The 12,798-nt window shown below is 40.2% G+C and overlaps 1 long non-coding RNA gene across 1 annotated transcript in view; it reads left to right on the top strand.

Moving 5' to 3' along the window:
* Positions 1 to 12,798, top strand: part of LOC145217803 (uncharacterized) — a 186,833-nt gene that overhangs the window by 170,643 nt on the left and 3,392 nt on the right. The window lies entirely within an intron of this gene.

Below are 12,798 nucleotides of genomic sequence, written 5' to 3'. Positions count from 1 at the left end.
TTGCACCCATCCTTTTCAACATATACGCAAATGACCAGCCTGAATTCCCCAACATGCGTCGATTCATATACGCTGACAATCTATGCTTGGCTACGGTATCTAAAGCCATTTCATCCAAGACGCAAGTCTCTTGTTTTTATCTCGATAATCACAAAGCCAACCACAAACTCTTTATCCGATGGGGCAGCACCAATCTACAATACAGTGCCCACCCAGTCTATCTCAGAGTAACTTTGGACAGGACACTTTCTTACAAAATGCAGCTGGAGAAATTGAAAAAGAAGATAGCTGCCCGTTATAACCTACTACGGAAGCTTGCTAACTCCACATGGGGAGCGGACCAACACACCTTGAAACAAGCAGCTGTGGCTTAATGTTATTCAACTGCTGAATACTGTGCACCAATGTGGGCTTGATCTTGCCACACAAGTACCATCGACATAGAGCGTAACCGAACATGCAGGGTTATTACCGGTACCCTCCACGCAACACAACTCAGTACCCTCTATTGCATGACTACAATCGCCCAAAATAGTACATGAATTTTGAAGAAAAAGACAACATTCGATTTGCACCAACAACCAATACGATACGCCTTTTAACAACGAATTAGCGTAACGCTCTTGTTCCTGGAAGTTATTTCTGTCCAGTGCGTATGTTTACCAAAAATACTCTCGGAAGGTTGAGAAACAAGGGCCGATTGAATGCACGAAATTTGCCACTAAATCTTCAGATGTGCAAAAATTTGCAAAGAGACATGCAATGCGATTTTTTAGTAGTTACCAATGTTCTTGGAGCAATGTTGCTAAATTTTTAGATCAACAATACTGAAGTGAAGATTACGCAAGGCCAAAACATTTGAAGTTTGTTCTGTTATGTGACAGCTTCATGGAATTATATAGTGAGTCTTTGGCAAAATTTTCTATTAATAAAACCTGAAAAGTGTTGTTTTTAGAATTAATTTTATATTTACACATAATTTGGCCTTCAAGCAAATATGAGCAACTGCTGTATTCCCGGTTGTAATTATGTTTTTTTTTAAATGATCTGTCACTTTTTAAAATATATCGCGCCGACCTTGCAAAAACAAAAGAGGAACGACTCCACAGGACCAGTCTAACAACATTTATTTTGTCATTACGCAACCGCAAACAGGTTGACAGGATTAAAGAACTGTTGCACAAGGAAAAGAAAGTTTTTGGATAGGATAACAGACGTGTCTTCAGTGGCAATAAATTCACCAGGCATGGTTAAAGCAGTGCCGGCAGACGAAACATTCAAATCTTCTTTGGGAGCGGTTCGTATCCCTAGCAACACCCAAAGCAACTCGTCCAGCCAATTGGGTTTTCAAGTAGAAGTAAACATAACCAATATAAACAGTATCGTAACAAGCTAAACCACATTCTGAGAGAAGCTAAACATAAATACATTGAAAAACAACTAGCAGATCATAGACATGATATTGGTGGAATGTGGAAAATTATTAACAGTTTGTTGTCACGAAAACAAACTTCACATAAAGCTCCTGCAGAACTAAAACTAGATGGTATAGCACATTGCACTAAAGACCCAGTTTCAATTGCTAGCAACTTTAATCAGTTTTTTGCTAACATAGGAGCAAATATGGCATCATCCCTTCCACAGCCAGTTATGCCACCATCTGATAGTTCCTCCATCATAAAGCCATCATCCTTCTTCTTCTACGACACTACCCCAGATGAGGTGGAAATGTATATATCCACACTTGACAGTCGTAAATCAGTGCCCAGTCACGACACTCCCATAAAATACATCAAAATGGTTAAAAGCATTATTTCACCGATGCTCTCAGGGACTTTCAACTGGTGTATACAACACGGGGAATACCCTGCTGATCTTAAAATTGCAGAAGTGATACCCATTTATAAAACAGGCTCACAAGTTGAATTACTACAGACCAATTTCACTGACGTAAAATGAGGGTCATAGTCGAGGATATATGGCAGGGAATGCCGAAACCGGAAAGCCAATGAAAAGTAAAAGCACGTGCGCAAGTGGCGGTTGTAGCATCTTCCATGGGAATGGCTTTGGGCCAGCGGGTAAAACGGTCGACGACGGTAAATAAATACCTATGTCCACGACAAGGTGGAAGTGGACCCACAATGTCTAGGGCTGTACTCGCGAAGTGGGGAACGAACATGCTGTTAAATCTTGGCACGTTGACAGGCGACTCATCGTTTAGCGCACAACGCAACATTTTTTTTAACCCATGCCAAACAAACTTAGAAGATATGAGCTTCTTCGTGGTACGGATGGAAGGATGCGATAACCCGTGAATGGCGTCAATTTTTTTTTCCTTGCCAAGAGGCTGGAACAATAGGACGTGGTCTTCCCTGAGAAACATCACACAGAATAGTGAGACTTCATCTGTCTGTTGTGCGTCAGCAAGAGCCTTGTGATCAAAATCAGTCAAAGAACTCTGTAGGGAATTTAGAACTCTGTAGGGACCTAGAAAGTGCATCTGCAACAGTATTCGACTTGCTGCTGATATGTCTAAACATCGGTTGTGCACTCGGAAATAGATGAGAGGTGACGTTGCTGTCGAGCAGACCATGGCTCGGAAACCTTCTTGAGAGCAAAAGTGAGCGGCTTGTGGTCAGTGAATGCTGTAAACTTGCGTACTTCAAGAAAATAACCGAAAGTGCCTAATGCAGTGGTTCTTAACCTTTTTTCCTTGCTGCACCCCTTTTAAATCACCAACCAATTTTCGCACCCCCTTCTGTAATTGTATTTTATAGAATAGACCTAATCAACCTTGATTGATTCAGCATCCCCGCACCCTCTAGGAAACAGTTCTCGCACCCCTTTGGGGTGCGTGCACCCCAGGTTAAGAACCCCTGGCCCAATGGCCAGTTGAAGTGCTAAAAGTTCGCGATCAAACGCGCTGTACTGCGCCAACAGCTGTTTGAGAAGCATCAACTGTAAGCGCTATGCTGGCTTGCCACTGTGGGTGGTGAAACAGGGTTGCACGAGCAAGAGCATTTTTTGCTTGGCAGAAGGCTTCTTTTACCTCAAGAGTCCATGTAAGTTCCTTTGGTTTACCAGAGAAAAATTTCGGCTGGCATCAACTTTTGCAGGAAGAAGTTTAATGCCATGTTGGTCGACCAAGTGGCCGAGAAACTGTATGCTGCTTTTGCCAAACTCACAGCTCTGGAGATTACCAACAAGTCCGTGATTGGAAAGGCGTTGTGTAGCACAATACTCAATTGCATCTGCAACACTGGAGCTTAAAGACTGCTGCAATATCCACCTTCATTTTCTGTTGGCGCCATTTAATGTGTTTTATTTTTAGTTTATTGCCCAGAGGTATACCTTCTCTGTCTTTCAACTTATGCAAATCAACAATATACTGCCATTTAGTTTTTTGTCCTTTCAGGTCAACAAAAACATACCAGTCAGCAATAGTATTACGAACAAGCTTCAGCATATGGCATACATGAAGCATGATGTGTATCTTTTCCCCATTATGTGACGGGCGTGGAAAGTAAGCCAATAAATTACTGGGATCAATACAAGCACCCAGCTCTGAAAGCATGGAAAAGTGACCATCACAGGGCAAAGACACACTACTCTTGCTCCAGCGTCAGCAAGTCGTTGGACACACAATTCATGAACTGTTAACGCATACTGCCATTAAAACAGGTTATTCCCGTGCCAAAGGTTGTGAATCATTATCTTCTACCCCATTACCTATATCAACAAAGCCACAAAACTTCTCGCCATCCCATCTAACATGCTTCTTAATAGCCATCCCATCCAACATCGAGGAATATACCACTTGTTTGCCACAATCTGCATAATTTTTTACTTTTTCTTTTATTGCATCAAATGAGGGTTTTGTAAACCCTGGCTCTGCAGGAATTTGTAAGTACCATTTTCTAATTTGTGCTTAAAGAGGAAGGGCAAACTGAAATGTTTTACGGACAAACTCATAAGCCTTGGTTGAATAGAATTGCGATGTTAATGCAAATGGCCTCAGTGAGTCTGGGATACTTGGACCCTTTACCTGACTTGGTTTTAACATTTCTACTCATTATATCCAGAGGTACACCTGCCAAAGCTAAACAGTGGTTGTGGTGTGTCTTACTTTTCTTAGTAAGTGTCTTATTGACTTGTGTGCTAGTTTGTGCAGTTGGTTTGTCAATTTGGCCCTCATTCTCTATATGCTTTTTTAAAGGTGGCCCCCGTTCTTTCTTTTTTTTTTCGTGTATTAAGTTTAATGTTCTAATTCATTATTTCAAATAATACAACTTTTTTATCGCCTGCTTTAAATATTTTGGCAAATTATCAAACCAGAGAGTGTTTGCTTGGATTCCAGTTTTGCCCGTGAATGTAATTAATCCAGACTTTTAGACGGTCCGACTCGGATGGAAATCTAGGAGCAAATGTATTAAGTAAACCTCTAATTAAAATGTGTGTAAAATTTTAATGAAAAAAACTGGAGGATATCTTATGAGTTTGATATCAACTTACCACTTGCACAACAATCAATACACCACAAAACCAAGTAATTGTATATTAATTAATCCCGCCTAGGATCGAACCAGGGTCCTTTGCCAAAAAGCGAATGTGATAAACCACTACACCACAGGATTTGACAAAAAGACCTACACATGTTTGGCATGTACTAATTTAAATTAGGACACATTGAATAGTTTTGGTTGAGCACTTGAGTTTGTACTGCTTAGACACCGAATGACTGGAAATAATCATTTATTGGGTTAATGTACATGCAATACTGTACAAGTATTTTGCTTTGTGTAGTTTGCACATTTACAGTTCCTTCATTATTTTATGAAGGAATGGGTCCTGCAGTAGTAGCGGTGGAGGCGGTAGAACAGGGGTGGGCAAACTTTTCAATGCACGGGCCGCATTCAAAAGTTTTTAATGTTATCGGGCCGCATAGTATTTAACCAACGGCCGCCATTGTTTGCTTGTTTTTGTTTTAAAATAACTGGTGTAAAGAATTTGGTTTATATCATATATATATATATACCATTTAACTTGGTGCACAAGTTTAGCTAAACGAAGCTAACTGTTTATGACGTCATAATCTGTATTGTGACGATTGCGGGGCCTGTTTTTCTCATTGTTTGCACACAATAAGCGGATAAAAAGCCTGACGCATATAGTTACTAAGCTGGTAATCTTTTTTCCAGTCTCGCGAAATCTGTTTTAGCAGTTTAAAAATCAAAATATTTGGCAAAATAGTTTTAGTTACGTCACGGCCCAATGCATGTATTTTAAAACGGGCCACACAAACTCGTCTCCGCGTCCGTATGTGGCCGTAAGGCCGCATGTTGTGCACGCCTGATCTAGCCCAAAAATATTTTCAGCTATGTGCAAATACGTTTGTTGTCACTTGACTAGGCAAAAATTGGTTAAAACGCTACAATTGTAATTGTTTCAAAATAAACAAGCATTTTAAGCACGTTTTTTTGTTAATAAATTCCTTGCGCCAACATTAAACAAGGCGAGCCGCTTTTAGTATCCATCCTTAGGTGTTGTGCGGGTCTGCGTTAACGATTCTGAAGCCGTTTTTTTAACAGTTTGCAAAGTACTGCAACGACCTAAACTTGATCCGAAGTGACCAAAGTTTTGGCGTCAACAGTGCAAAGTGGGCTGTATTTGAAAAAGTAAATTGCTTTTACTTTTATCGAACGAAGAAATTGTGTCAAGTGACGATTTGCATAATAACGTGGCAGAAACAACAGGCAAAGGCACATAAAAAGTATCTATGTTTAGTTCCTATGCTGGTACGGGTACAGATACAGCACATGGTATAGGTATCGGCAAGTCGCACCCTCGGTACTTTTTATTATTGTTTAAAAACTCTACGCCTGTGCTTACAATACTATTCAGCGTTGCTCGGTAACTTTCTCTTTAAAATTTACTAACACTTGGCGGGCCGCATGAACTCCTTTGCCGGGCCGCATGCGGCCCGCGGGCCGTAGTTTGCCCACCCCTGCGTTATAAGATAGCTATTTCTAAGATTCCGAATTAGCAGTAACACTCAAGTGGCCCGCGCAATCATTCGTAAACCGCATGTGGCCCTTTGGCCAAAAAGGTTGGACACCCCTGATCTAAAATATACCAAATGATCCAAGTGATATAATGGTGCACCAAGCGATATAATGGTGCACCAAGCGATATGAAGGTGCATCAAGCGATATGAAGGCGCACCAAGCGATATAAAGGTGCACCTAGTTGTATAAACGTGCATCAAGCGATGTGAAGGCGCACCAAGCGATACAAAGGTATAAACATGCAGCAAGTTGTATAAAGGTGCACCAAGTTATATAAAGGTGAACCAATCGATATGAAGGCGCACCAAGCGATGTAAAGGTGCACCTAGTCGCATAAACGTGCACCAAGCGATCCAAGCGGTGTACCAAGCGATCCTGTATATTTTAGATGCACCGCACATTTTCGACAAGTCACTAACCGTGACCGAAATCAGAAAACTGATAGCCACGAGGACGAAAGGTGAAAGCATAGCAGTTCAAAGTGCAGCAGCTAGAGCAGAGGGCCAATCGATGTTGGTTACTGAGAGGTTTTATGATGTGAGCCATCCACATGAGAAGGTTTTAAGTGCAAGAAAATTATTGGAAAAGATGGCCAAGGGTAATTATACACATGATTTGTAGTGGAACCTTTTTAAAGGGTAGTTGCTGGACAGACCTAGCTTTTTATGCTTGAATCCCGAACAGAATACATGAAGAATGTATACTTTAATATAAATTTGAATCGTGTAGTTATGAATGCTCGAAGTTGACCTATTGCAATTTATCTTTGCAAACAAAAGCAAAGGATAAGTAGTGTATATTTGCAATGCAGAATCCAAGCCTACAAATTCTACTACAGCTGCTAACGGTACTACTGAGCTATCAAGTCCTACTCAGCTATCAGATCCTGCTCAGCTATCAGATTCAGCTAAGGTTTTCATACAAGATATCTTGACACAATGTACAATATCTAGTTGTGCCAAAATTGGTACAAATGTGTTTTATTTAATTTGTTGACTTGAAAAAATTGCAAAAAATGTTTACCATTCCTGCCAAAACTATCATCAAATATACTAAAGTTTTGTACAAATTACATGACCTAAATTACTAATACCATAAAGCGCTCATCAACCTTTGTTTATGGTAGAGCTACTAACACTGAGCGTCACCTTTGGGCCGACCTGGGAATTTCTGGTAGGTGGCGCTAAGGAGTATTGGCGCGAAAAAATGAAAAACCTTCATATGAGTTGTTGTTTGGATAATATATTACATTAAATTTGTTTGGCTAATATATTACATTAAATTTGACAGATATTATGTTCATATATATTTAGGTGTAGATATAATGGAATTTACGTTCAACAACTGTTCGTTTGGCAACATATCCATGGGGGGTGGGGGGAAGAAAGGGGAGGGTGGTAGAAAAGTAAGAGATAGTTTAAAAAAGGTTCAGTATGTAAATACGTCATTGTGTTTGAAGTTTGTAAAAAGAAACAATGCTAGAAAAAGACGGTAAGATTGTACAGTTAATTTACATAAATAAATTAGTTGATTAATACAGAAGTTAATTTGCAGGTTTCTTCCGTTCAAAAAATTTAACAAACTGCAAAAGTAAGTGATTTTTTGAAAACAAAATTCATGAGAAAGTATATTTACACATAAGTTATATGTTTATAGGCAGAATGTGATACCAAAAAGTGCCAGGTAAGCTGCAAGATGGCAAAACTGTAATCTTTCTGACTATATAATGCACTATATTGTTTACAGATGGCTATCAAAAAATGAGTTTTAAAAAAAAGTAAGGCCTATTTGTATCTTTTTGTAATACCTAAAGAATAGAATGTTGTACAGTTGCTAGCATTGCTAAAAACTATTATAAGGCTGATATAAATAAGACAGTAGCAGAAAATAACGCTACCTTGAAACTATTTGAAAAAGAGTTGTTCGAAGTTTACAAGGATGAGTCTGCCAGCCGAAGAAGACGCAAATTACCGCGCGCGAAAGTGGGCCTTTACCACAGAGTCAGAGGTGGATGGCATACATCAAATACCGAGTGGCGTGATTTACCTGGGGAACTCCGAGCGGGGCCAGTCGAACCAGGGCCACCGACATGGTCTATACATCGGAGTCAATCAGACTGGGAGTGGCAGGCCGACTCCATTAACGAAAAAGAGCGTAATCCGGATCTTGACAAGCCTGGGAATAAACGTACTGTATATAGCGCCGGTCAAAGACATGAACGCCTATATCAGGTACATGTACAAAAAGACGGCAATCATACCACCAGAGCTCATAGAAAAGATCTCCAACGAAAGAAACAAATATGGAAACCAGTCGCGCTGGCAAAAGATCGCAGAGGAGGTCGCGAACAGCTTTGATACAAAGCCCTCCTGCAATGCCTTTAAGGAACGCCTTTTTGAAAAGGACTTTGCCTTCCCGGAAACGCTCGCCAAAAGAGCTTACAACACCGTCAGCTTCGGGAAGGCAAACAGGAAGATGAAAAAGGCGTTCCGGTGTGTAAATAAGAAAAAATACGAAGAATGGACAGTTAAAGACGGGTGCAAGATAATAAACGACATTATCAACGAGGCCAAAAGCATAGAGTGGAACGACGGAAAGTTAAACACCTTCGAGCTCAAAATCGCTCTAGTGTGCGCAGCGCTAGAGGCGCGAAACGAGGAGCAGGATGGGATCCGTTTCGCACCCCACTTCTGTCTCCATGGGGCCGCAGGCAAGGGCAAGACCTTGTTAGGTCAGTTCTTGTTCCCCATGGAGTATGCGAGTACCTTGACGAACGACTCGCAGGGAGTGGGGCAAATGGCGCTGCGCCACAAACACAAGGTGTTAAAGATAGACGATGCCGGGAGTAGCTTTTTCAATAATGACGCGCTAATATCCGCCGTCAAGTTCATGTACCACAGCAACTGGAGTGCAAAGACCCATGGAGATCGCCAGGACAATAAGGCGACATGCGCCTATATCACCACGAATACAAAGAACCCAATCGTGAAGTTGGCGAGTCTTGGCGATCTCCAGCCGATGAAACGTAGATTTATCCAGGCAATGTGGCCAGAAGATTCGGCAAACCCCCAAACAGGGTCACAAAAGGAAATAAAGGGATCTCGCACAAACGAGATAATGATTGAATTGGCGAAAGAAATTATGGAAAAATTATTGCAGGAAACTCCCATAGATGAGGACATTGTAAAAATGGCTGATTATGTAAATAGTGTGGTAGAGGAATTTAACGCTGCCAGTAGTGACGAAGAAAGCGAGGATGAAGGAACCAGTACCAGTTCACCGGTTCCAAAAAGAAAGTTGGTACAAGAAAAAGCAGTACCTGAAAAAAAGAAAAAAAGGGATGACGATGAACTGGTGACAAGATATGGTGATACATTCGACTTTACAAGGCATACGTATGATCCAGCATTGCCACCAAAGACAAGGAAAGAGTATGAAGCGGACAAGAAGAAGTACGAAGACCCTTGCGAGCGGGAGAAAGCCCAAGAAGAAGATCGAAGGGTACTGGAAAGCTTAGTAATGCCCAGTGAATGGATCGACGATGGGAGGAGATGTGAACATAGGGGAATGGATGCGCAATGCTTTTGCGAGGTGGAAAGCGTGTCAACAAACGCAAGTGACGATATATTGATGCAGGCATTAGAGGAGGCGGGAATAATGTAGTACCGGTACCACTGAAAGTCAGTACCTATGAAGTGGTACGGTACCAAATGTAAATGTGTTGTATTGTGTTGTTTTTCGTACATCGCTTAACACTGGATGTAATAAAAAATAAAAAAAAAAAAGACAAAAAAAAATCAAAAAAAAATAAAAAAAAATAAATAAATAAAAAACCAATGACGTCATCGCTGCGATGTTTGTTTAGAATTCAGAACAGTCTCGCAATGCTAGAAATGTAAGTTTGTGATTTAGCCTTGTTTACTTGTGATTGTCATGGCAGTACACCTAATTACACTGCTCTGTTTGTTTAGAATTCAGAACAGTTTCAAGCTGACAGAAATGTAAGTTTGTGATTTAGCCTTTTTTACTTGTGATTGTCATGGCAGTACACCTAATCACACCGCTCTGTTTGTTTAGAATTCAGAACAGTTTCAAGCTGACAGAAATGTAAGTTTGTGATTTAGCCTTTTTTACTTGTGATTGTCATGGCAGTACACCTAATCACTCCACTCTGTTTGTTTAGTTAACAGGACAGCTTGAGTAGAACAATGTAAGTATGCTTACAAACACCTTTCTTTTATTATTATTTAACTGTCTTTTGTACTTCACAGAAAAAGAAATACAAGTTTGGATATTGTTTATGGTGTTCTTGTTTAAGGTTTTCATGCAATGTAATTTGTACAAAACTTTAGTACATTGACAGTATCGGGCAGAGATGATAAACAATTGTGAGAATTCCAACCACACCCATGAGGCTCTCATTTGTGGTCGTTGGCATTTTTGTTAACCCAGACGCCTCGCCAGTAGCCATATGAAACTGGGGTTTCTTAGAACCACACCTTGAGCGTTCGAGCCTGTAGGTTTAGTAACCATCCTAGGCTATTGGTTAACCACACCAATTGAGCGTTCAAGTCTGCAGAAGACATATAGGTTCACCACAGGCATTTTAGCTAAAATGCATATTGATCAACCACACTCAGGCGTTCAAGCAAAATGCATATTGGTTAACCACACTCAGGCGTTAAATCAACAGTATAAATCAACAAATTGGCTTTCGGAAAATGGAAAAAATTAACATCTGCATATTATTGCCATTGAGACAGCCATAATTAAATAAAATACATCTAAGGGCAAATAAATCCTTTGCTAAAAATAGGACACTCCGAAAATGATTTCAGACATATGTTGTGAAAACCTTGTTTACATCTGGCACACACAATCCAGTCACTTTTAACCTGGCTAGTGGTTTGTAAGTGGTTGGCAGTCCCACATACTTTGCACAGATCTCTGTTTAGTTTGCCTTGAAGGCAATTACCAGATACAAGGTTAAACATTTCTAGTCGACATGAAAATATTGAAGCAGTCTGCATAAGGCTTGTGCCTGCAGCAAGCCATTTAGCATACATGCAGATAAGAACACCACAACTAGAAGAATCATTCTGTGGTGTTCGGATTGGGGCTTGCACTGCTTTAATCTGGGAATTGAATTTTTCAGACACCAGGTAATTAACCAATCTCTTAGCAGCCTGAACCTGTCTACTTGTTTCAATACAAGGCATTGCTATAGGATCCAAGTAAATCAGTTTTTGGTTTCGAATGTCAACTGCCAAAAGAATCCAGTGGCAGTGTAAAGGGTTCCATGGAATAAAAATAAGCTTTTTATCCACTAGGGACATACCACGCCAAAGGTTTTTAATTGGACCCATTTTTTCCAGAACTTGAGTCACCACCATAGTACAAACATACAATGTATGGTTGTTAGTCGACACTATCTGCCACAAATAGCTGTTAATTACTTCGCCAAACAGCCACCCAACTACAAAGTGTTTGTCAAATCTTTTCAACAGTTTTTCTTTTTCTGTTCCAGTGACTTTAACTCCAAAATTGAAAGCAAATGGGGTCCATTTACTAAAATCTGTTCATTGACTTTGTACCTGTTAAGGCTGTCCATACTTGGTGTAAAACATTCTGACTCCATTGACAGATTGACAGTTTCAGAAGTTTCCTTGCATACTGGGGAAGGCAAAGTAGTCACTTGGTGCAATGGCTGCATAGTATTTGCAAAAGCTCCCACTCTTGAGGTAAATGGGTTTGTCTTTGGTCGTTTACGGGGAAGCTCATCACCACTATTAGACAAAGGCACCTTCCTTTTTGTTGCACCAAACTTTTGTTTTGAAACTTGGGAAATTCTTAATCCACCTTCATGACAACAGGCTTTTGCCAGGTTGTCTCTTATGGATTCAAGCTCTTGGATGCCTTCCTCCAAGGCTTTTTGGGATGTTACATCATATGACATGTTTTTTATGTCACTTAACAAACCATTAAATTTCCGAATGGTTTCCTTTCTTGGAGTGTCGTCACAAGTTTTTGTGGGTGACTTTTGAATAGTCTCTGAAGACAGTAAATAAGTTTCAGGAACATCAGAGATGCAATTACTTGCAATAGCTTCTTCATCTGATTTTGTTGCACTTATACAGTTCACAACATTTGGATCCAACACCATGTGAACAGAGTTGTGATACCATTCAGGTAAGCTGGACCAATCAACATCATCATACTTGTTAAACACAGCAAACATGTGCTTGCATGGTAAGAAGTGTCGGGTAAAATCTGCACATGTGCATTTGGGAAATTTATCCCTTGATCCATGGCGCCCTCTATTACAGGCCTGGACATCGGTCACGCTTGACTCGAAACTGGAGGCGGATGGTTTTGAATCAGTTTTTAGCGATAGTCTCTGTAGTCTGAACTCTGAAGTTTTTGAAAGCTTTTTTTTAGGAAAGAAACTATTGGATTGCGTTTAAATTTTGCTTGTTAGGACGCAATAAATAATATTTAACGCACGGTAGGTCTTTTTATGCAATGTTTAGTTAATTAAACTGGCGTTTGTTGCCACTGCGATATATATATTTGTATTATATTAGTATGTTTTCACTTTTAGTTTGGACATTAATGTAAGACACTAAGGATTAGTATTGACTGATCGTAGACATTCAAGGAACAGCAAGCAAACATTTCTGGCAGTATTTGGTTCCACATTTGTTCAACTATAATGTATGGAAGTGATGTGCAG

This window comes from Phallusia mammillata, chromosome 3 (assembly GCF_965637545.1).
Source record: "Phallusia mammillata chromosome 3, kaPhaMamm4.hap1.1, whole genome shotgun sequence".
Taxonomy (NCBI): Eukaryota; Metazoa; Chordata; class Ascidiacea; order Phlebobranchia; family Ascidiidae; genus Phallusia; species Phallusia mammillata.
This window is presented reverse-complemented; position numbering and strand designations above follow the sequence as displayed.